The sequence below is a fragment of the Onychostoma macrolepis genome, chromosome 17 (genome assembly GCF_012432095.1).
Source record: "Onychostoma macrolepis isolate SWU-2019 chromosome 17, ASM1243209v1, whole genome shotgun sequence".
Classification (NCBI taxonomy): domain Eukaryota; kingdom Metazoa; phylum Chordata; class Actinopteri; order Cypriniformes; family Cyprinidae; genus Onychostoma; species Onychostoma macrolepis.
Window position 1 is genome coordinate 9,652,189 of NC_081171.1, and position 13,899 is coordinate 9,666,087.

Sequence of the window (13,899 nt, forward strand, 5' to 3'; positions counted from 1 at the left end):
AGAAACATTTATTATCAATCAATATTTAAAACAGTTGAGTACATTTAGAAACATACAGAAAGATCCAAAGATCAGCATTTATCTGAAATAAAAAGCTTTTGTAACATTATAAACTAGACCACTAGACCATTCAAAAGCTTGGAGTCAGTATAATATTTTTGGTAACACTTTAGAATAGGGAACACTTATAAAAATTAATACTTTTATTTAGCAAGGATGCTTTAAATTGATCAGAAGCGATGATAAAGACATTTATAATGTTATAAAAGATTTCTATTTCAGATAAATGCTGTTCATCTGAGCCTTCTATTCATCAAAGAAACCTGAAAAAAATTATACTTAGCTGTTTTCAATATAATAATTTTATTTTATTTTATTTTATTTTATAGCAGCAAATCAGAATATTAAAATGATTTCTGAAGGATCCTGTGACTGGAGTAATGATGTTGTAAAAAAAAAACAATATACAAATAACATGAGGAAAATGTATCTTCATTCTTAGAGCTACAAGTAGCATGAGAGAGGTTTATCTTCAATGTTAGTTTTTTTTTTTAAATTTTATTTTATTTTTTACATTTTTGCTGTCACACCATAGGACACATTGATACGTCAACTACCTACCCATATATATATATATATATATATATATATATATATATATATAAATATAAACAAAATACGTGCATAAATTAAATTTAAAGGCCAGTTTCATGCTGTTAAATTATGATTTATCAAGTAACATTTTTTTCCCAAGTAGTTTCCTGTGCTTTATTTCACCACCACCTCCTACTTTGGCTGCTATTAATCTATCTATATTTATACATAAATAATGGTATGCTTTTAGTTATACATATGTGGTGCCAGTGAAATAAAAAAGTGACAATAGAACACTCAGCAGTGTTACATTAGTTATAAAGTGAAGCACAGAAATGCTAAATGACCCCTTGAAATAATCAACTATGAATGTTTTATATCTAAGGCCCGATCACTGCTTTACAGTTTACAAAGTGCATACACATGCACAAATACAGTATCTATAAATAAACCATGAAAATCCAGAGAATATGGTTCAAGGGAATCATCCCGCAAAGTGATTATTAGCTATTTCTATCATGGCCACTTTTATTGTTTATCCTATGAGGCAGTGCCAGATACTTGGAAGTATTTAGATGCATTTATATGCAAATGGCCAGAAGAATCATGCCAATTATTTAAATCGTATTTGTGTAGTAAGCATTTAAGTATTAAATAGCATATAATTGTACATGCCAGCGTAAGAAGAGCATGACTGTCATAACTAAGAGGACCCTGTTTTTCGCTCTCCCTCTCATTTATTACGTGACTTCATTTTTATGTACCATTAAAAGCTCACCACATCAGACAAGTCACTCAAACCAGGCCTCACGGGACACAACAGCACCGTCAGTGGATCATTAGACAGTGCCAAACTCACAGTACCTTAGTATCAGCTCACCACTAAAAAAGGAAAACAGCCCTCTGCTCTTGTTTTGCTTCGTGTGTTTCCCTCCAAAAATTTTAATACAAAAGAAAAGCGCGAAAGCTCGGAGGGATGAGGTGAATCTACTTGAAGATATTTAAAACAGAGAAATGCTTTGTTAAAAATACAAGTCCTTCGGGTTGTCTGTGTGCTCTCTGGTTTAAGAAACTCCTTTTTTAAGTGGAAGAAAAATGCTGTACCGCAGGGTTTTTAGGTCCTGACATATCTGTCACCTGCAAAATATAAGGTAAAAGTGCATAAAACTTCTTGCCTCTCGCTTTATCCTCTCCAGAACTGTCGCACCTCTTCCTTTTCTTACTTACAACTTATTTTGGGCTGAAAACTCTGTTTGTTCCTTTGCTGCAAAGAAGGTTTGCACTACAGCTGCCAAAAATGACCTAAAACAAAACAAACAAATTAGAAAATCATTGCCTGAAATGAGACACATAATGAAGTCATCATCTCACAATATTCGGATTGTTTTGTCGTTCCATGAAAAAGAATAGTTCACCCAAAATGAAAATTCGGCCATCATTTACATCATGCTCATGTTGTTCCAAACTCAAATGACTTTCTTTCTTCCACAAAATGCGTAAGGTAAGGATACAACTTTTTCCCATTCAATTACAATGAAAGAGGGAAAAAAAATTGAAATGGAACCAAAAGCATCATTAGTATTTCAAAATTTTGAAGGCATGTTCATGAGAGAAATTTGTGATGTCCGATCAACAAGTTGAATCTTTTCAGTGAATCTCTTGACCTGGTTCACAATACCAGTCTAAATTATTCATTTACAAATTTAATACATTGTCCCATTAATCTGGTCACATCAGATCAATGAATAACAATAATAATTTTAGTCTATTTCTCACAAAGTCATATGGACCATATTTATGATATTGTATGGTGCTTTTGAAGCTTGAAAGCATCTGTCTCTATTCATTGCAATTGCAATAGAAAACGTCAACCAACAAAGTTAATTTAAACTTTTGCATTTTATACAGGTGTGGACCAACATAAGAGTTTTGGGTGAATTATTCCAGTTATGTGTATTACTGCATATCCGAATCCATGCGTTGCCAGATTAAACTGGCTAAACAAAGAGTCTTACAATATTTAAAAACTATTAATTAGAGAAAATACAGTGTGTTATTTCCTACTACAACTCACATTCACATATTACAAGACCAGAGACAAATGTTACACATTACACGTTCAAAAAGCAAACAATGGCGAGACATTCTTTTAGAGACTCTGTCAGAGATAGAGCTCCTGAATATTATTGAATATGGCCATTTGCCACTCTGACACCAACCGCTTTGTACAGGTGAGAGTGAAGTGGGGTCCCTCAGTTATCCTTTTGTAAGGAGCAGCAGGAGAAAACTGTTAAATTGTACCAGCCCTCTTCATATGTATATATAAAAATGCCCTGAACAAGATGCTTATCTTAATAGATGAAGTAGGAGCAAAAGAGCTATAATTTTAATCAAATCTCTGGCTTATTCGTACGAGGCTGTCGAGCGCTATTGAGGTTTTAAATGCATGTTGTTGGGACTTTGCTGAATGGACTCAGTAGGGGGTGTCTCTCTCAGTAATTATACCTCACTTACAGGTATTTCTGTTGCTGTGCTCTTTATCTTCTCTTGTAAAGAGGAAATCAATTTGTACAGATGTATATGAGAGAGGTGATTGCCTTCACTAGAAGGGGGGAGAAAAAGAAAGACTGGCTTGGCACAAAAACGGGGGAAAAAAAAGTATTGTCATAAAAATGGACAAGTCGTTTGGAAAATTGAGGAGAGTTGCTTTTGAATGTGTTTGTTTGGGTCTTTTGTTAGCTTGTATTTAGCGTCTGCCATAGGTGCACTGAGCTGCCTGCAAATTTGCTTTCAGAAGAACGAAAAAAGAGGTGAAAGAATGAAACAACTTAAGGAGGCAACTTCAAAAATGACTGGAACCTGTAAAAAATGGGCCAAAACGATCCACCCATGCTTTTTTTTAATCATATTTAGGGGTTGTTATTATAGAAATGGATAGTTTTCTGTCTGCATATTTATCATGGTCTTGCTACTTCACTAACTAACCACAGGACATGTCGGTCAAACAATGAACATTTCATTTTCATGACAAGGTTTGTTGAATACACATTAAGATCGGTCCAAGACACATTGCATTATATGTTACATTATGTGCAGTTAGCTGTAGTTGCGTGTTTGTAATCATGGAAATGTAAAATTTGTTTAGAAAAAACAAAAAGAAAAAAATAATAATTTAACAAAATCACACCTTATTTTAACCCATATAACACAATGAAAAAAAGAAAAAAAGTTGTAAATAAAAGTTATACCACTCCAGTCTTTCTATTTTAACATTTCACATTAATTCAATGTTACATGCTTTAAATAATTGTGAAAATTACTAGCATTTCCGAGCGAAAATTGTTTCTACACCACATTTTTTCAGTGTACTTTTTCATGCTTTTTAATGAGCAAAGATAACAGATTGTATTATATGAGCGATCAGCTACATTCAGGACAAATTTATATAAGCAGCCAGGCTAAATTATCACAATTAAGGTCATCATCATCCTACTCGAGAGTGGTCAAGTGGAATAATGTCAAGACATTAGGTCCCACGGTTTCCAGCGTGGTCACACAACCGCTGAATGGAGCCATTAGCGTCCAGCGTGAGCACTCCAAAGCACTCGTGGCACTTATTAATCAGGACTGAGATTACATAGCTTAGCATATTTTGCATGTATCGCTAGCCAAGCTCGTGGGCGTCAGAACGACAAAAAAGTTCTGTCACAGGCATTAGCAAAGCACACAGCGATTGTCAGGCACAATTATTCCTATTTAGAGGATTCTGGGATCCAGGCCTGCCAAAGAGGCTTAGATAGCCCCTGGGGCTGGCCGTGGCTGTAGTGGACAGGACGGCATTATGGTCCAGCCACAGTGCATGGATGCTCAGCGGTCTGTGGGAGTTAAAAGACACATGGTCCATAAACTGAAGAGGCGATCGAAGTAACCAGGATGGACAGCAGCCTGATATTACAAGTATACACAAGAGACCATATAGCTGAGGACCAATGCATTGCATTGATGAACATATTGTGCAATTAGACTTATTGCATTGTGGAAATGAGCTAAAAAAAACTGCTGAAGATTGGCATGTTTTCGTTAACCCATCCTTCTGCAAAGTTAACAAGCTCAAGGTTTCATATTTCTAATCTTATCTGTTTTTTGTTTTTTTATCTCATCTTATTATTTTCATTCTTTGCACATGAAGTACTCTTGACCCAATTACTAGTTCTTTGGGCTGCGCACTTCTTTGTAATCCAAGTTATTATCTAGTCTGAAATTTTTGATTTTCTTTGTTTTGATACCTTTCCTCGGCTCCCACGAGATTGTGTTGAAGGAAGGGGAGGTTCTAACACCATATTTTTCTTTTGGATTCTCAGTAAATGCTTTTTCTCTAGAGGGAGGGAAAGAGAAACTGCTCAAAGTCTGGAAACGGCGGTGCCTTGATCAAATCAGCTGAGCTGAAAAGGATTCAACCGCAGAAATAACAAAGACGGAGGTGATTAGCAACACATTCTTACCAGCATGGTGCTCTTAGTTCACGGAACACAGCATTCTTTCTATCTTATATTGAATCTGGGGCACAGAAACTGACTGCAGTGGGGGTCCAAAAGTCTAAGACCACTAGTGAAAATGACTTATTGTTTTTTAAATTCAATTAAAAAAAAAAAAACCTTCATATTTAAATTAAAGGTAAACTATTTTCATATTTCCCATTTTGATTTAGCTTAAAGTAATATCTTACCCAAAAATGAAAATTCTGTCAATTAATTACTCACTCTCATGTTGTTCCACACCTGTAAAACCTTTGTTCATCTTTGGAACACAAATTAAGATATTTTTGATGAAATCTGAGAGCTTTCTGACCCTGCATAGACAGTTCAAGGCCCAGAAAGGTAGTAAGAAAACAAAAATTTTATATTTTTGACCCGCATCCGGGTTCTACATCAGAACGCTGGCTTCTGCGTCAGCAGCACTACACGCATACATTGTGGTACTCTTGTGTTGAAGACCGACATAGTAGAGAAAAAATTGTTGAAAAAAAGTAATTATTTATGTTTTCTTTGCACACAAAAAGAATTCTCATAGCTTCATAATATTACAGTTGAACCACTGATCTCACATGTACTATTTTAATGATGTCCTTACTACCTTCCTGGGCCTTGAACGTGTCAGATGCATTGCTGTCTATGGAGAAAACTCAGAAAACTCATTTGTGTTCCAAAGGTGAACGAAGGTCTTACGGGTTTGAAATGACATGAGGATGAGTAAGTAATGACAAAAGTTTCATTTCTGGGTCAACTATCCCTTTAACTTGATGTACTAAATTAACTAAAACTGAAATAAAAATTAACTATGACTATAGAAATTGGGGTGACTAGAAATGACAAAAACAACAAAATTACTAAAGCTAACACTAAAATTAAAACAGGAAAATATAAAAACAAAAACTGATTCAAAATATTAATAAAAACTATAATATCTATAGTATCTCAATAACACTAAAATAAAACGGGCAAACCCCTATTTAATACCAAGTGTAACTCTCAAACTCTCTCATTTGCACAACAGCTCAGTGGTCGAGTCGCTAAACGAATAGGGTGGCCATTCACATTTAAAAACGCCAAAACGATGCGATTAAAAAACACTGCGTTTTAAGAAGTCTCATGTGTGAAACGTTGCTTGAACGATATCTAACACGTATACGTAGAAAAACAGTAGAAAAGCAGCACATGACAAACACGTGTTCTGTGATAACCTGACTTCAATCCTGCTTTTTCTCTCTCAAGCCATATATCACCTGTAACTTTGACTGTAACTAAAGTATGTATCAAAAATATCAGAAAATTTACGTCTGTGAGTTTAGTTATCAAATGCGTCTCTCTCGTAAATAAGGTGTGTGTGTGTTTACGCAAGCGTATAAACTTCTCAGACAGGAATTACAACCGCTCTGCTGCTGTGTGAACGTTATGTCCCCTTTGCTTTAGTAATAAACTTGTGTAAAATCTTGCGATCGTGTTCTTCAGATGATCCAAAGAGCACCCTGAGCCTCACTGGAAGCAAGAACATCTGACTGTGTGAGTAACATGATGCATGTCACAAATATTACTGGATGGTGAGACCAAGAAATTTCTTAATCTTTATCATAATATTTTGTTGCTTAAGGTTTTGAATTTGAAATCACAGATTTGTAATGTGTTCTCAGACTTTTGGATTACACTCGTGTTTAGAAATACAGTAGTTGAGATACAATTGAGACATTTGTATGCAACCTAAAGATCCGAGGCCATCGTGATTGTTTTGGTGTCCTTGGTTAATTGCACCAAACAACAGGACATATGTGTACAGATCCAGAGCCAGAATAACTAATATTTTCTCATCAAAGAGCAAAGCAATCGCTTTCCACAGCAGAGCCCAAGGCGGCCATGTCGAGGTCCTAATGAGATGTTTAGAGACACGGCTGGCTAATGGAACATTCTGGAGTTTGCCTCCTTAACTCCAGAGCCCTCTACCTGAGGAGACAAAGGACGTTCTGTCTACCAAGGGAAGAGCTGAATTTCAGATAATCTGTGTCATTCATATTATGCTTCCTGACACAAATGATCAGATAATTCACATCTGAAGTGAATTAACATCTGTTGTTTGAATGGGGCTAATGTCTAGCAATTCATCAATTTCACTGGCTAATATCGCTGACCAGAGATTCCCGTAACGTGCCCAGACTTAGGCACAGAGATGGCAATGCTTGGCTCTTTGCTGTGTTCTTGAACTAACAGTGCTGTCAAAATTAGAGATGGAAATAATAAGTGTTTATGAAGCATTAAAGGGCATAGTTCGTGCAAAACTGAACATTCAGTCATTTGTTCCAAACATGCATGATTTACTTTCTTCTGTGGAACACAAAAGATGATACATTGAAAAATGTCTGTCTATACAATGAAAGCGACTGGAGTCCGATGTCATTTGGACTACTGACTTTCAAAATATTGTGTGTTCCACTAAAGAAAGAACATCATACAGGTTCAGAATAACATGAGAGTAAGTAAATTAATAATGGATGGACAAGCAAAGATGCTTCTTTGAAATGAAAGAAACTGTTTAAAAATGCTTTAAACACTGTCTAAACTAAAACATGCTCCAAAGAAAAGGTGGTGGGGGGAAATCCTTCTATGCGTATATCGATTTGTGGTTGCCACAGAATGTATAAACCAAGATAGCACAAAGAAAATAAAAAAGAAATCAATAGCTGAATATCAAAACAGTAATGATCAAGGCTGTAAATTATACACTGCTTAACACAATAGCGTAACCATATCCAAACACGGCAGTTCTATAAATTTTTCATGGATGTCTAAACCTATACATCCTCTTCAGACTTGCATGAGCGACCCAGGGGGAGCCTGATCAATCGTTGCCTAGTCTATAAAAAAAAAATAAAAAAAAGTAATTGTATGTAATCATACAATGCACAGTGCCCTTGCACAATATTTGGACACTTCAGTCACACTGTATGAATATCACAGCATTTGGTAAGAAAGGAAGATAGCTTTGCCTTTCTTCACTTTTCAGGTGACAAAGTGACTTTATAGTAGATGTATGAAGTCAGTTCCCCTCAAATTCACACAGGTGTCCTTTTGGAATAACCACAGGTGAAATATATCATATGATCATGTTCAGCTATGGACATGTTCCTGTAAGTCTGACTTATATTTATGACACTGAACTTTGTGATATTACCTTGGCATTAAGACTAAACTATTTAACGCTGTTGCATGAGTGTTTCTAATACAATGACTGACAAAATAATTGAAAATTTGACATCTTTATCTCTTCTGACCAATGTAATTTATTATTATTATTTATTTATTTTGCTACTGGAGCAAACTGGAATGCAAAATGCCATTCACTACCATAGATGTTTACCCAAATATGGCAACTTCCACTTCTAAGAACCCCGGAAATGTGAAAAGTGTCCATTTTGAGCAGTAAATCTCCATTCGGAATGATCTATGCATTGAGATGTGTCTTAAAGGCATTGCACACCCTAAAATGGAAATTCTGTCATTTTGTCATCATCTACTCATTTATTTATTTCATTTGTTTAATTTTTGCTGTGGAACTGCTTTTGTCCAGACAATGAAAGGTAATGGGGTCCAACGCAACATGGCGTCCGTTTGACCTTAAGTGTATAGAAAGAACAGTGAGACATTTAAAAAAGAATAAAATAAATAAATAAAATTGTATTCCACAGGAGAAAGACAATGACAGTTGTAATTTTATGTGAACTCTCCTTCATGTCATCTTGGGGCCACTGTAGGTGTACATACACACAGGAGGTCAGACGTCTCAACTATCAGTTTGTGAACGTGATTTCCTCAGTGCCACGTTTAATGCATATTAATCTGTTTTTCAATCCAAGAATCCATGACAATCGGCGATGAGCTCTGCATCTCTTCGTTCTCACGTCGCTGAAACGCTTCACCAAAAATCTCAGCACCGCCGCTCGTCCTCCTACTCCAGAAGAGAAGTGAAAGATTACTGCGTGGGGCTCATTAAGAATGTTTTATTTTGTCTGCAATTTTTTCCCCGTCTATTGTCTCTCCACCCTCTCAGCGAAAGTCTCGACGGAGTCACAGCCCTGGGTGCATCGCAGCGATGAGACAAATGCAGAAAATGAACTGGAAGAAAACAGGGAGGCGAGAAAACGCGGCTGGCCGGCGATGGCCGAAAACTCAAAGGAGAGATGGGTATGATTAAATCAAGCCTAATTCTATTTTGATAATTGTCTGCGTGTGCGGCTGCGTTTCGCCGTAGGGATGTTGTGACTTGTGTACGAGACTGACAATGAAGTCGGCAACAACAGCTGCTCGGTGCCGGCTAGCTCGTGTACCTTGCCGCTCAAGTCTTGTCAGTCACATTTTCCCTAATTAACTAACATCTGCTTTCCATTTTCAGTTACACTGCATCGCCAGCTTGCCTCATCTGAATCCCTGACTCCTGACCTCCCTGAGGAAGGTGCTCACTGTCAGAAGAACCCCGGCATCCTACCGCCACAGAAAGGTGATTCCTTTAAAGCGCCAGAAACGGATGAAGGAGCGAGAGGGGCTGCGCAAGGCGGGCAGACGGGAGGGAGCTGTCGCTTGTGTCAGGTTAACCTCAGAGACACATCCGGAGCTCAGCATCTGGGAGACGGAGGGAGAGAGAGAGGCACCGCCGCTCCATTTGGCGCAAGTGAGTTTTGCATTAAGCATCCTGCAACGGCTTTCATCAGCTTCTTTCTTTCTTTCTCTCTCTCTTCTTCCTTTCTCACCTCCACTCCCCGAAAAAAAAAAAAAAAAAGTAATTGTATGTAATCATACAATGCACAGTGCCCTTGCACAATATTTGGACACTTCAGTCACACTGTATGAATATCACAGCATTTGGTAAGAAAGGAAGATAGCTTTGCCTTTCTTCACTTTTCAGGTGACAAAGTGACTTTATAGTAGATGTATGAAGTCAGTTCCCCTCAAATTCACACAGGTGTCCTTTTGGAATAACCACAGGTGAAATATATCATATGATCATGTTCAGCTATGGACATGTTCCTGTAAGTCTGACTTATATTTATGACACTGAACTTTGTGATATTACCTTGGCATTAAGACTAAACTATTTAACGCTGTTGCATGAGTGTTTCTAATACAATGACTGACAAAATAATTGAAAATTTGACATCTTTATCTCTTCTGACCAATGTAATTTATTATTATTATTATTTATTTATTTATTTTGCTACTGGAGCAAACTGGAATGCAAAAATGCCATTCACTACCATAGATGTTTACCCAAATATGGCAACTTCCACTTCTAAGAACCCCGGAAATGTGAAAAGTGTCCATTTTGAGCAGTAAATCTCCATTCGGAATGATCTATGCATTGAGATGTGTCTTAAAGGCATTGCACACCCTAAAATGGAAATTCTGTCATTTTGTCATCATCTACTCATTTATTTATTTCATTTGTTTAATTTTTTGCTGTGGAACTGCTTTTGTCCAGACAATGAAAGGTAATGGGGTCCAACGCAACATGGCGTCCGTTTGACCTTAAGTGTATAGAAAGAACAGTGAGACATTTAAAAAAGAATAAAATAAATAAATAAAAATTGTATTCCACAGGAGAAAGACAATGACAGTTGTAATTTTTATGTGAACTCTCCCTTCATGTCATCTTGGGGCCACTGTAGGTGTACATACACACAGGAGGTCAGACGTCTCAACTATCAGTTTGTGAACGTGATTTCCTCAGTGCCACGTTTAATGCATATTAATCTGTTTTTCAATCCAAGAATCCATGACAATCGAAGCGATGAGCTCTGCATCTCTTCGTTCTCACGTCGCTGAAACGCTTCACCAAAAATCTCAGCACCGCCGCTACGTCCTCCTACTCCAGAAGAGAGAAGTGAAAGATTACTGCGTGGGGCTCATTAAGAATGTTTTATTTTGTCTGCAATTTTTTCCCCCGTCTATTGTCTCTCCACCCTCTCAGCGAAAGTCTCGACGGAGTCACAGCCCTGGGTGCATCGCAGCGATGAGACAAATGCAGAAAATGAACTGGAAGAAAACAGGGAGGCGAGAAAAACGCGCGGCTGGCCGACGATGGCCGAAAACTCAAAGGAGAGATGGGTATGATTAAATCAAGCCTAATTCTATTTTGATAATTGTCTGCGTATGCGGCTGCGTTTCGCCGTAGGGATGTTGTGACTTGTGTACGAGACTGACAATGAAGTCGGCAACAACAGCTGCTCGGTGCCGGCTAGCTCGTGTACCTTGCCGCTCAAGTCTTGTCAGTCACATTTTCCCTAATTAACTAACATCTGCTTTCCATTTTCAGTTACACTGCATCGCCAGCTTGCCTCATCTGAATCCCTGACTCCTGACCTCCCCTGAGGAAGGTGCTCACTGTCAGAAGAACCCCCGGCATCCTACCGCCACAGAAAGGTGATTCCTTTAAAGCGCCAGAAACGGATGAAGGAGCGAGAGGGGGCTGCGCAAGGCGGGCAGACGGGGAGGGGAGCTGTCGCTTGTGTCAGGTTAACCTCAGAGACACATCCGGAGCTCAGCATCTGGGAGACGGAGGGGAGAGAGAGAGAGGCACCGCCGCTCCATTTGGCGCAAGTGAGTTTTGCATTAAGCATCCTGCAACGGCTTTCATCAGCTTCTTTCTTTCTTTCTCTCTCTCTCTTTCTTCCTTTCTCACCTCCACTCCCCCGAAAAAAAAAAAAAAAAGGCTAAAACGCCAAACTTTGTGCACTGTCAGTCCCACGGGCTGTGCTTATTCCCAGATTTATGCTAGTAGCGCTGCAGCGTTAAGTGTTAAAGAGAGAGGAAGAGAGAGAGAGAGCTTTGCATGCAGAAAGGAAGGAGATGATACTGATGTTTGTGCAGCACATGTGTTAAGTCACTCACACGCCACAATAACACCTGAAATTGCGGCAGCTGGTGCTGTTAAACATGCATTCTCTTGTTCCAGTTTCACCACGGCAGCAACAGATAGCAACAAAAGTCCCGTTGAGGTCTTTAAGGTAACCTATTATGATCTTTTCTTTATATTTTGTATTATATATTTTTAAATGTAGTATATGCACAAGTTTAATTTTATTAAAAAGATCCTGTAACGTTTAAATAGCCTTCTGTGTAAGAGAAAAATAAAAAGCCACTCTTTTGCATTACTTGTTGACTGTGTGGACATACGCATATCTCTTTCTCTTTTTTAAACAAGTCTTAAAATTCATTAGATTTATTTTACGGTGTTTTCACCCTTGATCACAAACCTCGTGATTTGTGTGGAAATGCAACGAATCTCCCAGGTTTAGAAAAAAGGGTAAATGATTACATAAAAAAAAATAAAAAATAATAACAGATGGGCCTGCCTAAAAAAATATGATTTTCTACAAATGATTGCATTCTCTCCCCTTTGGTGTGAAAAGTAGACTCAAGAACACTTTTAAATAATTTGTTCAATTTGTTCCACAGCCAAAGAAAAGCGGCTTGGTGGAAATTCAGATTCATTAAAACTTAATTAATATGCATCATTATGTAAATGAGGTTGCAGTTAATGAGTTCTTAAAAGAAGCCTTCCTTAATTAGTTCACTTTTTAATGGCATCATCATTTATCTTTTTTCTTTGAAGCAGAATGACGCGAGGACCTCGCCGTTCCCGAAAGTGCTAAAATTTTCCATTTTTTAATTATTCTTATTTCCTTAATTTTTATATGATTAAGAATGCATTTAGGGAAGTAAATAAATGAGAAAAACTTAGACCTTTTTTTCCACACTCACTTATTTCCATTAAAACAGAGTCTCTGTAGATGCCGGAGTGTTTAAAAAGTTAAAGGGAAAGCATCTTCTTACAAAACAATCAAGGCTGTCTCACAATTACCTCCTTGGCTTCTGCGAGTAGCTTCATTTCTACTAAATCTGAGCAGCCTCTTAATTGCTCTCTCCAGTTGGGCTGCAGTATATATTACCACACTCCATTACTATTTATGGAGCCTGAGATTCATATTGCAAATATGAAGATGACTGTGGTCATTTCCTTCTGTATTCATGCTCTCATTTATTCATTTACATATTCAATCACTCAATTTTTTTTTCCCTAATTAATTAATTTATTTACTTACTTGGTAAACAATTTACCTCAGATATAATGGATAAAATTAATAAGCTATCTAATTTTTAGTTCACCACATCTGATGGGTTTGGGAAACTAAATGAGAATTTAGGAAATCATATATATCTTGCACAAGCTGCATAAAATGTTTTTTTCATTTTCATATGTAAAGCATGCAGTAACAACAGTGTGATTAATTTCTCTTTCCTGTGACTTTGTGAACCGGTTGAAGTGGAGATCAGTGTCTTACACACACAAGAAAAGTTGTATAATAAAACCTTGCAAATCGCAAGGATAATTTTACGTTTACTCTCACATGCAAGATAGGGATATAAACTATACGATTTGACGGCAGTGTTTGTGAACGTGTGTGTGTGTGTTTGTAAAGGTAGAGAGGGTGTGTGTGGAGGGGGAGACACGGTGTTTTATGTTCCCGCTCACTAACCATCACTCTGCTCCTAATTGATAACCACTGGCATTTGATCAGGCGGTCTTCAAACAAGGAATCTATCTTTGTATTTTGTATAAGAAGACCATCTGTTGTTGCAGAGCTCTACATTCATTAAATTTAATTTCTCAACCCAGGAATAAGATTTTAATTGTCCATTGTTACTAGAGGATCTTCCCCATCATCCCTCCATGGATGTTTTTTGTTTTGTGTGTGTGTGTGTG

The 13,899-nt window shown here is 37.4% G+C and overlaps 1 long non-coding RNA gene across 1 annotated transcript; it reads left to right on the forward strand.

Moving 5' to 3' along the window:
- The first annotated feature begins 11,046 nt into the window (after positions 1 to 11,046).
- Positions 11,047 to 13,885, forward strand: LOC131522885 (uncharacterized). The gene is made up of 3 exons (XR_009266665.1): positions 11,047 to 11,240; positions 11,449 to 11,732; positions 12,088 to 13,885. It is a non-coding gene; the product is annotated as an uncharacterized LOC131522885 (long non-coding RNA).
- Positions 13,886 to 13,899: the final 14 nt, after the last annotated feature.